This window comes from Cimex lectularius, unplaced genomic scaffold (genome assembly GCF_000648675.2).
Source record: "Cimex lectularius strain Harlan isolate CLEC.00 unplaced genomic scaffold, Clec_2.1 scaffold56, whole genome shotgun sequence".
Lineage (NCBI taxonomy): Eukaryota > Metazoa > Arthropoda > Insecta > Hemiptera > Cimicidae > Cimex > Cimex lectularius.
Window position 1 is genome coordinate 772,336 of NW_019394202.1, and position 12,940 is coordinate 785,275.

Below are 12,940 nucleotides of genomic sequence, written 5' to 3' on the forward strand. Positions count from 1 at the left end.
GCAGAAGACAAAACCTGTCCAGATATTGACAGAAAGAAGAAACAGCGCAAATGTGATCTGTTGGTGCGAGGGCGTTGGCAGGCTGAGATTTATAGTTTGTCTAGCAGGCTCTGTTTTGATAATTTGTTATTTGATATTTTGTCTCTTTCTTGTGTCCTCTGTAAGTGGTTTGTCAATGTTTAGCCAATGGTTATGGACTACATTAGCTGATGGGAGAGGGACGCTATTATAGTAGATGGAAGCAATGGTATACCCTTCCAGGCAGTCCTACAAAATGTTGGTATCTGACAAAAAGCCAACGAAAAACTAGTGATGGAAATTGCACAATAGACCTATATTGGGTGGGAAGGTCGTTAAGAATTATATGTTTTCCATATCAGTGTATAGCAAATGGTAGTGGACTATACATTAGCTGATGGGAGGGGGATCTTATTGTAGTAGATAGGAGGAGTACTTACACTTCGTATTTGAGTGAAAGCGATATGTTTTCCACAGGTTGAACCACTGATGGCATAAGTTTACAGGTTTCTGGTTGAGATGAACTTATCAGAATTAAGGATAGCGTATCATCACAAAACGTGATAAGTGTTAAGAATATCTGTGGAGTATACTTGTGTAGAGGACGGCTCTAAAGATAATAATATTGGTTAGCCCTGCATCTGTGCGATAGCTGGCTGATAGAGGCTGATGACATAAAAGTATCATATAGCATTTTAGGATCAAGTAGTAGGTAAAAGGGAGGTCTCTATTGCCGGTACCCGATCCAAGGTTTGCATCACATCTAGGAATGCACCGGAGCTCTCCTTTCGCTCAAGGGTGGTAGCGATGGTGTCTACAAAGCGATCACACTGCAGACTAGTGGAGTGAAGCTACAAGGCCAGGAAAAAGACGCGGGAATGAAGGATAGAGAAAGATCTGCGTAAGCAGTTTTAGTGATTCTTTCCCATTAAAGACAATAGACTAATTTGATAGTTTCGAACATGTTTCCCACCCATAATACGTTTCATATACTTTTCTGATACCCTCTATTATATAAGCTGTTCTGAAAAGGTCGTTTGGATGGTTGTTTCTTTCGTTTAATTCACAGCTGTCGTTGGAATTGTTATATCTCCCCTGAGTGTGACCAGTTCATGAGCACCGGTTGTCTCTGGGTCTACCTGGAGGCGTCAACGACGATAACGTCCAAAAGATCTGGCTGGATTTTTCCCGCGGCTAGGACGACAACGTCTTTCTTTATTCCAGTTCGTCCGAGTGGCCAAGGAAGAATTTGGCATCTTAATACTCTCCACCCATGCACTGTCATTAGGAACGAATAGTAGTGGGCGTTGCTGCCATCTCGATTAGCTCAGGTCTCATTTATCTCATCTTCTCTTGTGCGTGATTCGAAAGGAAAAAGGAAGCCTACAACTCAAAATTGTATAATTTTGCGTTAACAAGCGGGTATTATGCAAAAATAGACAGGCTTGAAATAACGGCCTTTTCCTTCTTAAATTTTAATAGAATCGCCAAGTAAAATGACACATCCCACCTAAACAAATATCGGGATATCTGTTTATTCTTGTTTAAAAATCTGACGAGTTTGTATTATCTGAATCACACATCATTATTACTGCGGGTATCTGAATCGAAGTGTGAAGAAACGCACTTTTTATATATCATTCAAAAGTAATACCATAGATTACGCTTTTATCTACAAAGAGGTCAGACCTCTTGGACATTGTAGCGCCGAAACATGTAGCCGGATGAGCTTTCATCTTTGCCGTCTGCCGTATTTTAACCAGTAAAAATTCTTCCTTCTTCGTGGATGAATGAGTCAGAAAGACGATTCGTCAGACATCTCACGTTCCGACCAAAGAAAGAGAGTGAAAAACCGTTGAATGTGGTCACGCAAAAACATTGTTTACTCATTGTGCTCCTACATTAAGAAGGCGGCGGTACAACCCATACAATTTCACGCTACGATCGTACATAAATCAGATATTAAAATTCAAAATTAAAAATATCCCGAAGTTACAAATCAATCAGAAAAGTCGATGAGTCTGTGCAGTTTCAATATTGGAACAATTACAGAATGCATTAAAAATAAACTGGAATCTGTCCCCCGTCAGTGATAACATGATGACTCACAAAGAACTTTTTTCACATAAAATAACAAGCATTATGTAGAACTGTAAGTACATACTTACATCTTATAATATAACCTTTCAAAGAATATGTCATTTGCCGGAGAAGGCACGAGTTGGATCTCGAGAGTTCAGGAGATAAGCAGGGAAAGAGAGGCTTTCTTCTACATTTTACTGCATGCGGCAAAACGAACTGTATGCAAAATCGTTTCGTTTCACAGTTTTTTCCATAAAGCTCCTTCCTTTTACAGAATATGCAATTTTTCAGGAAAAACAGAGTCGGATCCCGCGCAGTCAGGGTTATAAACAGGGAGAAGCCTCCTTCTGTTACTGCATGTGCCTAGAAGAACTCTAGGCAAAATCCTTTTGTTCCACTGGTTTTTCCACAAAGCTCCTTTCTTTTAAAGAATATGCAACTTACTAGATAAAAGGAGTTGGATCCCGCGACGTTTGGGTACAATCATGGCGAGACATTAGCGCATGTGTCTAAGCGAAGAATGTTAAATGGTCGTCTTGCTGCATTAAATAAAGTTTCGTCATTTCAAAGAGCATACCATTGGCCGGAAACGGCATCACTAGGATCCCGCGACGTCGGGGTTATAAGCAGGGCGAAACATTACTTCTTGAACAATATGTAAATTATCGTCTTCCTTACATTGCTGCATTGAATAAAGTTTCGTCATTTCAAAGGACCTACCATTGGTCGGAAATGGCATCACTCTGATCCCGCGACGTCGGGTATAAGTAGGGCGAGGCAGGAGCAACCATTTTGGTGGGTAGAAATTCATAGAATACCTTCGCATACATAAATACATAGAATACTTTTCATGGTAGGTAAATAAATCTGTTTGACGAAAATTGAGGTCACCGCTGTGGCAGATAAATAGCGAGATAAATGGTTCGGCATTGTTACGGCGTATTTATGTGAATTTTTTAATCTTAGGGATAAATTTCTAAGCTTCTTAAATTTCAAAGCCTCTCCTTTCCCAAAGGTCAGATTTGCAACAACAAATGAATTGAAACAAATCTGCTGAAGTCTTTTTTTTTTGGAAACTAATGATACAATGAATGAAATAGAGTACAATTATGTTTTCTTCAGTGGTCAGATTTGGTAAAAACTTGGAACAATTGCAACCAGCTCTTTTGCATATATATATAATACAGAATTTATTTCGGGACTCACATGTCCTCCTTCAGCGATAATTCGCGCCAGACTGGAAGGATGATTATATGAACAACAACTTAAGGAAAAAATAGATACATCTAACTATATTTTCTTATTGTGTCCACAACAAGAAGACCTGTTTTCCTGTCGCAGTCAGTTTTTTAATGTATTTCTGGTGCAACGTAGGAAATTTTCTATTCTGGTATAGGTTTGCATTTTTATACTCCTGCCTTTCAAAATTTACTTTCGTTCCAAAGGGTAGATTTTATTTGGTTTTTACTCGGAAGTATTGAATAAATAATGCAATTAAAGGTGAGTTTGTCTTGTTTATTCTGGAGTTGCTTTATATTCAAGCCGACTTTTGTCCCTGGTCCTTCTCATTAGCCATTGTCTCCTACGCATTGTACGACAGGGAACTTTTACTAAAAATAGTTGAGCTCTGTATTTACTCGGGATAAAAATTTTCATTAAATACTTTCCACTGTAAACCCAAGAATTACGATTATAAAAAATGCTGACTGGGTTGATAGAATGTTAATATTGAATTGTGATTACTTTGGTGGTTTCTCATTTCTCTTATTCCTTCCTCCTTCTTAGAACCACGTACTATCGCAATGGACATTTGCCATCATCCGTATCCAAAGCTTAACATGGACAAAATCCTAGAAAAACTGCTTAAGCATCCTTTTTCCTGATCAGATGCTCTCTTTCCACTATTCAGCAGTGCCATCAAGTTGTAGACATCATCGATACCAATCTTGAGAGAAATGATCCGGTGTATTCTTAGACCTGATACAAGTCTCGGATAGGGTACGAGTAAGAGAGATATCCTTTTACCTACTACCTGATCCTAAAATGGTACATCGGCCTCTCTATCAGCCGGCTAACGCACTGATGCAGGTGTACCTACCACGTGGACCATCTTTGGACCCGTCATCTGTGGACCCACATAGCATACACCCCAGATATTCTTAACCTCTCCATAATTATCCTTACCACCTTTGGATACCGCTGTCCTTTGCTATTATAAGTTCATCTCAAACGGAAACCTACAAACACATGTCGCCTTGAGGAATGGTTGAATGTACGGAAAATGAACGCACAGAAATGTGAACATGTCACATTCACCCTACGAATTAGAATCGTAACCAACGCTTCCATCTGCAACAATAGCATCACTCTCCCATCAGCTAAGCTAGTCCACTATTATTAATTGATAAACCGCATATAGGGGGCACAAGAAAAAGACAAAATATAGGACAAATGATCAAAACAGAGCCTGTTAAACAAACATCTCATATCACCATGGTAAGACCCATTTGGACACACGGCTTCGAACTTTGGGGTTCAAACTACAACGTATCCAATACTTACAATCCAAAATCGAGTAGATGAAAGCAGTGGCGTACCCTTCCAGTCAGGCATTTGTATATCTGGTAAAAAGCCTTAAGCTTAACGAAAAGCTCTGGACAATTGGATGGAGATAGCACAATAGACTCAATATTGGTCACGGTGCGAAAGGCCGTTGGCTTTCCTAATTCTTCTCTTCACATCGTCCTCAGTACTTCCGAGGTAGGTAAAGGAATCAACTGCTTCAAGGTTCTTTTAGCGTCAGCGTTTAACTTATCGGCCCTGATCACTCTTGGGGTTTTGATGTCACTCAAAAACATTCAGACTTTAAGCCATCTTCAGTGATAACTGATACCCTAAATAACTGTTAACGTAATTACTTAGTAGACTGTAATCGATGTCTTGAAATTAATTAATCCGATATATAAATTACATAATTTTGGATGGGAAGCTGATATGTAAGCCTAAAAATGTTTAAACAGGAAAATGTGACAAACGTTGAATGTCCCACGGATTTTTTCCCCTTCAAATAATGTACAGTTTGTGTGCGGCTTATCTTTGTCACGACTTAAGATTCAGCGGTACATCACCATGGAAGGCCTATTATTCGCCTGTTTCCAGTTACAAAAATTGATGTAAGACGATATAAATCCAGTTTCTGGAGTCGTTTCTTTCTGGTGTCATGAATTGGATTGATATCAATGATTTTATTCTTCTTATAGTCAAATTTCTATTCAGGGAGATAACCAAAAAGCTTTTCTACGATACCACTGATTTTGTTATGCGATTCTTTCGGGATGAAACCATGAAATAAACGGGGAAGAACGGACCCCATTATAAAAACCCAAGAACCAAAAAAACATGGATTCCGTAATGTTCATCGTCCCTAAGACGTCAGGATTAGCGAATCCGTTATGCCTGGTTAAAACTTGAAAATAATTACCCATTGTCGTTTGCCGGATTGTTTGAAGCCTGACTTCTACGCTGAACTTTGAAGCCGGAGTTAATAACAAATCCTTTTGTTTAATTATTTGCCAGGTCGAAAAAGAGCGTAATGAATTGGTGCGTCCGAGGGTTCAACACCCCATCCGGCCTGTGCATTATTAATCCTTACCTTCAAAATCCCAGAGGGTTTTCGAGCTCGCCCTTTTTATGCTTAGGAATCCCCGTTCCATAGCAGCGTTTCAATCTGGCGCTAAGATGCCCTAGGTATCCGTGATACTCGTTAATTTTAACTTAAGAACTGTGGAAATGGCCATCGTCATAAGAAATAGTTCTATTATGAGAGAGAAAGAGAGATAAATAGATAGATCGGGGGAGAGAGAGAGTTTGTATGAATGGCAGAGCCTGAGAGAAGAGGGGTCGGGGAAGGTAGGACGGTGGAAGAAAAGAGGAAAAAATTAAATTAAAGTAGAGAGATGAATGCGATTTATAGAGTGAATGAGAGAGAGAGAGAGAGAGAGAGAGAGAGAGAGAGCGACAGTGAATGAGTGAGAGAGAGCGACCGTGAGTGAGTGAGTGAGAGAGAGAGCGACCGTGAGTGAGTGAGAGAGAGCGACCGTGAGTGAGTGTGTGAGAGAGTGAGTGAGAAATAAAAGAAATGGAAGACTGAGAAACAGTGAGTGAGAGGTGAGGGAGAATAGAGTGGGAAATATTGACGTAGGGGAAGTGAGTGTGATAGAATAAAAAAAGTATTGGGTCAGTGTTAGCTAGAGTGCTGGGCGAGAGTAGGAGTGAAATGAAAGTCTGACTAATGAGAGAGGGAGGATAGTGTGGGAGAATTGACATTGGCTAAATGAATGAGAGAGATATAAAAGTATTGTGTGAGTGTTATCGAGGGTGTTGGGTGAGAATGGGAGTGAAATGGAAGATGGATAAGCTGTAAGTGAGTGAGGTTACTGTAGGAGAAGGGATTAACATTGGATAGCGATTGAGAGAAATAAAAAAAACTATTGTGTGAGTGTTAGCGAGGGTGGGTGTGAATGAAAGGGTGAGAAGCAGTGAGAGAGACTGAACGAGATTGAAGTCGGTCGATGAGTTATTTGGTCTATTTAGTACAAATTTGTGAAGTACGCAATTACTGACGGGACTGACAAAATAACACGCTAACAAAACCAGCGAGGCAGGCGGGCTGCAATTTAAGGCCCATGGAAAATAGAAAAAGGAAGCTTTCTTTCTTGAATGAGGAAGTAGATTGAAGGAGCGAGGTCAAGACTACAAGACGACAGTACAAGTACATTCAGATCAGTACTTAATGGTTGACTAGTTCCATGGCGGTACCACGCTCTATTGTAAGATTTGGGCTTAACAACGTTATATATTCCTGCTTTTTGTTTGCCAATAGATAGGATAATCATCTTTTAAGGGAGTATGTCAATTTTGAATAAGGTGACAGTTTGAAGGGGCGAGGTCAGGATTACAAACACGATAGACGCTCAATCGTATGACGTTAAACATCATACCCGATGTTTTTATTATTTTTATCAAGTTATGCTTAATTATATATATATATATATATATATACTCAATTAATTATTCACAATTTTTTCGAAATGAAAATTTTTTGCCAGGGCGGGATTCGAACCCACGACCTTCGGCTCAATACGCCGCTGTTCCAACCACTTGAGCTACCGTAAACTTCTCATTTCGACTTACCGTTTATTCTAATTTTAAGCAAACCGCGGCTTCATTTTTGTTGTGGCTTCAAGTTTGTGACATGACGATCGATGTCACGGTAGCTCAAGTGGTTGGAACAGCGGCGTATTGAGCCGAAGGTCGAGGGTTCGAATCCCGCCTGTGAGACAAATTTTTCATTTCGAAAAAATTGTGAATAATTAATGGAATATGGCCCGATGGATTTCTGAAGGATGGCGAATATCAACTCTGACGATCAGGCGACGATGTGAAAATACTCAAAGTTGTCATGTCCCTTATGGCTGCCTCTTTCTTCAGTCATCTATCTGTTAATTAACCCCTTAATAAATGTTATGTCATAAGCTCAACCGTGTTTGTTTAACGAATGGACATCTCACAAAAGAAGAACCTCCATTAAAGACCTTGGAATGAATGATTTTTACTATGCAATACCTACAAAAAAATTAAGGTAAGGTCAATTTGATGGAAGCAACAAAGTTGACAGAAAATAAGCTTACTTCTTTCTATTACAATATTTAAATACATGACAAACCCGATTAGCTTAAAGGCGGAGGCCGGTCTCATAACTTCCTAATTGTCTTTTACATCTTTATTTAACATAAGTAAACGGAAGGGTGTATAAACTGCCAACCCTCTTCTGCAGACGTGTTTCTCCGTCTTGTATTGACAGGATTGTTGGATTGTCCCCTTCGTATTCTGCAACCCCTGTTCAAAATGAATTTCTCTTCCTGTTCGTTTTATCAAGAGCTGTTGTATGCTTTTCATTAAAATTTTAATGCCGTTGTATAACCAATTAAAGCTTTGTTAACGCCTAGGCTGTTAGATTTCATCTCACCCTCACCCTCTATCTTTGACCTATTTACGACAATTTGGACCGGGATGATCATAGACTATCAGCCTGCATAATTATTTTTAAAAAAAGTAAACCTGCAAGTTTAAATGTTTGCTTCGGCCCATGTTCACCTTCCATACTTCAACAATAAATTGAGAAATGTTTGTTTGTCGGTATGTGAATGACAGCGAGAATAGGAGGCCCAGGATGATAAAGATCGAAAAAACTGCAGACGATCGAATTCTTTAGACGAGTTACGAAAATGATTTCATTGTCGAGCGATTTCACTCTTATTTAATATATTTTTAAAAGCCTCGTTTGGAGTTCGTTTTTGAACTACTATTTCTTTCTTAACATGTCAATCCTCCAACAGCACACATTAAGAGTTTGGGCAAGTCCAGGAAAATCCGTAACTCTGACCCGTACAAATTCCACTGGAATGCCGCATGGAACTGGTTTGTGACCTGAACCACTTATCAGTTACTAACTTATTAGTGACGCTATTTTTCACAATAAGCTACTCGAAAAACATCTAAATCAGTAATTTGTACAATGAAATCTTAGAAGGAACATCAGACGTGAGTCCAATGTTGATGATTCAAGCAATGAAGCTGTCATATTAGTTTTCATTAGATACGCGGCTCAGATCGCGAGCGATGAACAGCTCTGAAAAAATATTCAAATTTTAATTTATGATCGTTAATGGTTCATCATATTCTAGAAAAGAGACTATTGGTTTTTTTGTGTTCGTTTTTGAAAAAAGCCCATTTGTAAGTATGTCGGGTTCGAATCCAGCGGCCCTGCATTTACCTTTACTTTACAGTGGTGAGCGCCGTGTCGACGCCTAAACCGTTGCGGCCACCGACGCCACCACTATTGGTTTATTGCTAACTAAACTATGACGTGAATGTTCTTAACTATAATTTTTCAAGGTCTACCAAATACGTCATCAGTGATGTCTCATGATTTAGTAGTTGAGACTATGGTATCATTGTTTATGTTTAAATTAAATTTCAGTTCTAAAAAAGCAATTAAAGGCTGTGTTTTCTCAGAGCAAAATTACTGTTAAAATCGCCTATGAAAATAATTGGCAACTGTTATAACTTTATCACAACATTCATTAATAGGCGCATCATTGGAGTAGAATAATAATCTTTGATATACAAATTGTATTATATTGAAACTATTAAAATTGTTCTGCCATTATCCAAAACGCACTGAGCAGCACAAATCTCATCGACTGACCATGCGCTAGTTACAGGAGCTACTTTAACTTAGCATGAATTAATGTCTATGTTTGAAGTGCGAAAGAAGCTCCTGTTGGAATTTTTATAAATAGCAACTCCTACGTTTGAATTGTATATTGTACGATGCAGTCAAAATTTGGGATATCAACATTTTATCCAGCCACTTTTCCGAAAGTATTAAGAAGTGTGATTTTAGCACAACTCCATCTGATAAATCCTGTGCGTGTCCTCTTAGACTTTGACAATTAATGAAAATAAACCTTGAAGAGAAGCGCAGTGATCTGTAATCATAACCAGCAGGTATATATTATTAAAATCCAAGTGTATAAACAGTTAAGAAAAGCGCAATGTTCAGTAATCAGTAGCAACCAGATGTGTTGTATTATTTCAAACAACGTAGACAGTACAAACTCAAGGTTACACTTGGAATGGAATAGGGATGATGATGATGGCTACTAGGAAGCCAGTGTTTGTGCTCCCCAGGTACTGCAGCTGTGGGGTATAGAAACGATACCTCCATACTATCGAAGTATCGTTACCTTGTCGGTTATATGACCGATACTTTGAATCGATACTTATTTTACCGACACCTTTGAGTATCGCTTTTAAATGTTCAGCATCGAATTCAAATTATCAACATACGACGTTAATGCAAAATCCGAATTGTTATTTCATGAAAGATTTTGTCGCAACTAAAGAGCAAGTTGTGATTGTGTTTTACTCGCCTAGATAGAAATTCGGGTAGTGTAAGCAATGCCACAAGATCCTGAAGACGTGTGGTAATACTACTAACTTGGCAAAACACCTTCAAATTCATTCCGGTATCCGTTCAACTTATAGTTTACCTCAAATAATTAAATGGCTGGTAGAAAAACAAAATTAATAAGAAAACAATCGGTGAAGTACTCAGGTACTGAAACAATACTAGCGAAGTACTCTCCCCCTCTCATCGAAACCATCATGCTTGATGACGGGGAAAAGTGGCGTTACGATTTTCGTCAAACTGAATGATTTTACTCTGCCTAGCGTAAGAAAGTTTCGCTTTAAAAAGATACCACCATTCCGATGCTAACCCCTCAGCGATTGCCGCTCAATCGTCAGTTTTCACTCAGGCTATAACCTTTAGCATCACCTTTACCGCTCCGACAGTTCTCCGATCGAGCTCTTCGATCCTGGTACTACAGCTCTCTGTTTGATTGCTTCGCTCCCACAATTCTTCGCGCTTAGCCCTATAGTTCCCGTTTGAGCTCTTCGATCCTGGTCCTACTGCTCTCTGTTCGATTGCTTCGCTCCCAAAGTTCTTCGCTCCCACAATTCTTCGCGCTTAGCCCTACAGTTCTCCGTTCGAGCTCTTCTATCCTGGTCCTACAGCTCCTTTGTTTGATTGCTTCGCTCCCAAAGTTCTTCGCTCCTAGTCCTACAGCTCTTCGCTCTCTTGATTCTTGACTTCGGTTAAGACCGCCGTTCGGTCCTCGGTATTCGCCTTTCTGCGTTATCGCCCGTCAACGCTCCACTATTCCATTTTCCAGCATTGAATATTATTACAGCTCTTAAATTTATTTACAGATAATCAAGTAATGCAGACAATCGACATTTACGATAGAAACGTGAAATGGTGGAATGAATTTGTTCATTCTTTTCAAAAACATAGTTCCCTCGGAATTTTAGGACCAGCTAAATGAAGTAAAACAATTTCTGTTGAAATTTAAATACAACAGTGTTACACAGTTTCAACAAAGAGGTCATTTATTGGTTGGAGAAATTTGAAATTAAAAAAATGTAAAATTGAACATGGAGATAAATGCATTAATAATATAATAGATTTTGATATTCCTCCTATTTTAAATATGTACCTAAATACTGTTAGACGTACAAATTAATTAATTAAATTTTTATCATTAATTTACGAATCTATTATTAATGTATTATTTTTATTTTTATCAGTTAATAAATAAAAAAACACAAATTAATCACTAATTTACAATTATTTTCTTACAGTATTTATTAATATAATATTTAGTTGTGTTATAATTCCCGCTTTTCACACTTCAAAATTGAGCGACATTAAAAAATCAGCTTCTTGTTGGGACGCGCGTTGGCGGGGGTATCGGCGGGTTCACTTTTGCAATGCTCTTCGAGAGACGTGGTTGTAAATTCCTTCAACCTGATGATGAGCTACAATATAAGCTTGAAATCCGGATCGTTGAAAACAATTAACTGTGAGTAGGAACTATCATTTTAAAAAGATTGAACCTTTACGATTGTCCCTGACGCTGGCACACCGAAACCCGCTAAAAATCCATGGAATTGTGGTTACTATAAATTTGGTGAGCCATGAAGAAGAGCTGATTTATATCACTGAGGATCGATTTTTCCCCATCTCTAATATCAACGTCATCTCCTTCTTGCCTTTTCGGTGTTATCTTTCTTCGACTATCTAGGCCTAAAGTTTTATAAAACAGGTTTTTCCAACTTCTCTCACAAATAATGCATTCACCTGTTGATCGTCTATACAGAAAATCAACCGAGACTGAGCAGTTCCAGTCATCACTAACTCGGGGGCCGAGTTGTCCCAGAAATTAGTAGCGTCTACTGTGTTCCGTTGACTCATTGCGGACTGGTTAGTAACTCAAATCGCTAATCTTTTCTTTTTGTAGTTTAAGAGGTTTTACAAGTAATTCGCGGATTTGACAGTGGTTACGCCACAACCGTGAAATAGAATAGTAATAAGTCTAAAATTAGTTCAAGGTTGGGCCCAGGAGCAGTAGTGAGAACGAAGCCGGTCGTGCTTTCAAAACAAGGGGAAAACAATGAATTGTAACGTAACCTGGATAGCGGACCGATCTTGTATCATTCAGACAGCTATTCCATGGGAATTTTAGTTTTCCGTTTGACACAGTTTACCATTACACATGCTCTTGTTTGTAAATTGAAAACGCTTGGAATAGAATTGCAGTTCCCTTAACTCACTGTATATTATAAAATGTGGTTGCACGATTATACATTGAACCACTATAAAAATTAAGAGCCACTACATTTTGGTGGATCTAGAGCATTAAACGCTTTCCATTGCCATTGATGTTTTTGCCTTAAGACATGCGTATTGAACGGTTGCGCCATTTTCAGCTATGCCTGTGTTCCGTTTCTCCATAAGTCGTGCAGAGAAAACGGCAGACGATCCAATTACCCGGTACACATCTCGACGAAACGTCACGACCGTGCAGTACTCTGTATGTGAAATTAACCCAGGACTTACAGGAAGGAAAAGAAAAAATAAACAAGCCAAGAATTAAAAGAGTTAGATTGACGGATTATAGAATGTGTGTCAGGCCTGTGAAGCTTGTCCAATGTTGCCCCATGGTAACTACAAATTTAGCGAATTTGATGAAGCTTAGCTAATCCCATGTGTTCAGAGCGGGCACAGTATTGTTTCGGACCTTAAATTGGCAACACTGATTTTTTTGGCGCCAATCTAAAATATCCGTTTTGGAAACTTTTATCTCCAACATGGCTCTTCACCCCAACAATGTTTTTTGTATCGATTGTTATATTTACAAAATATTAAATT

General features: G+C 38.8%; 1 protein-coding gene across 1 annotated transcript in view; it reads left to right on the plus strand.

The window, feature by feature from the left end:
* LOC106666578 (rho GTPase-activating protein 26) overlaps positions 1–12,940 on the plus strand; it is a 179,710-nt gene that overhangs the window by 127,036 nt on the left and 39,734 nt on the right. The window lies entirely within an intron of this gene.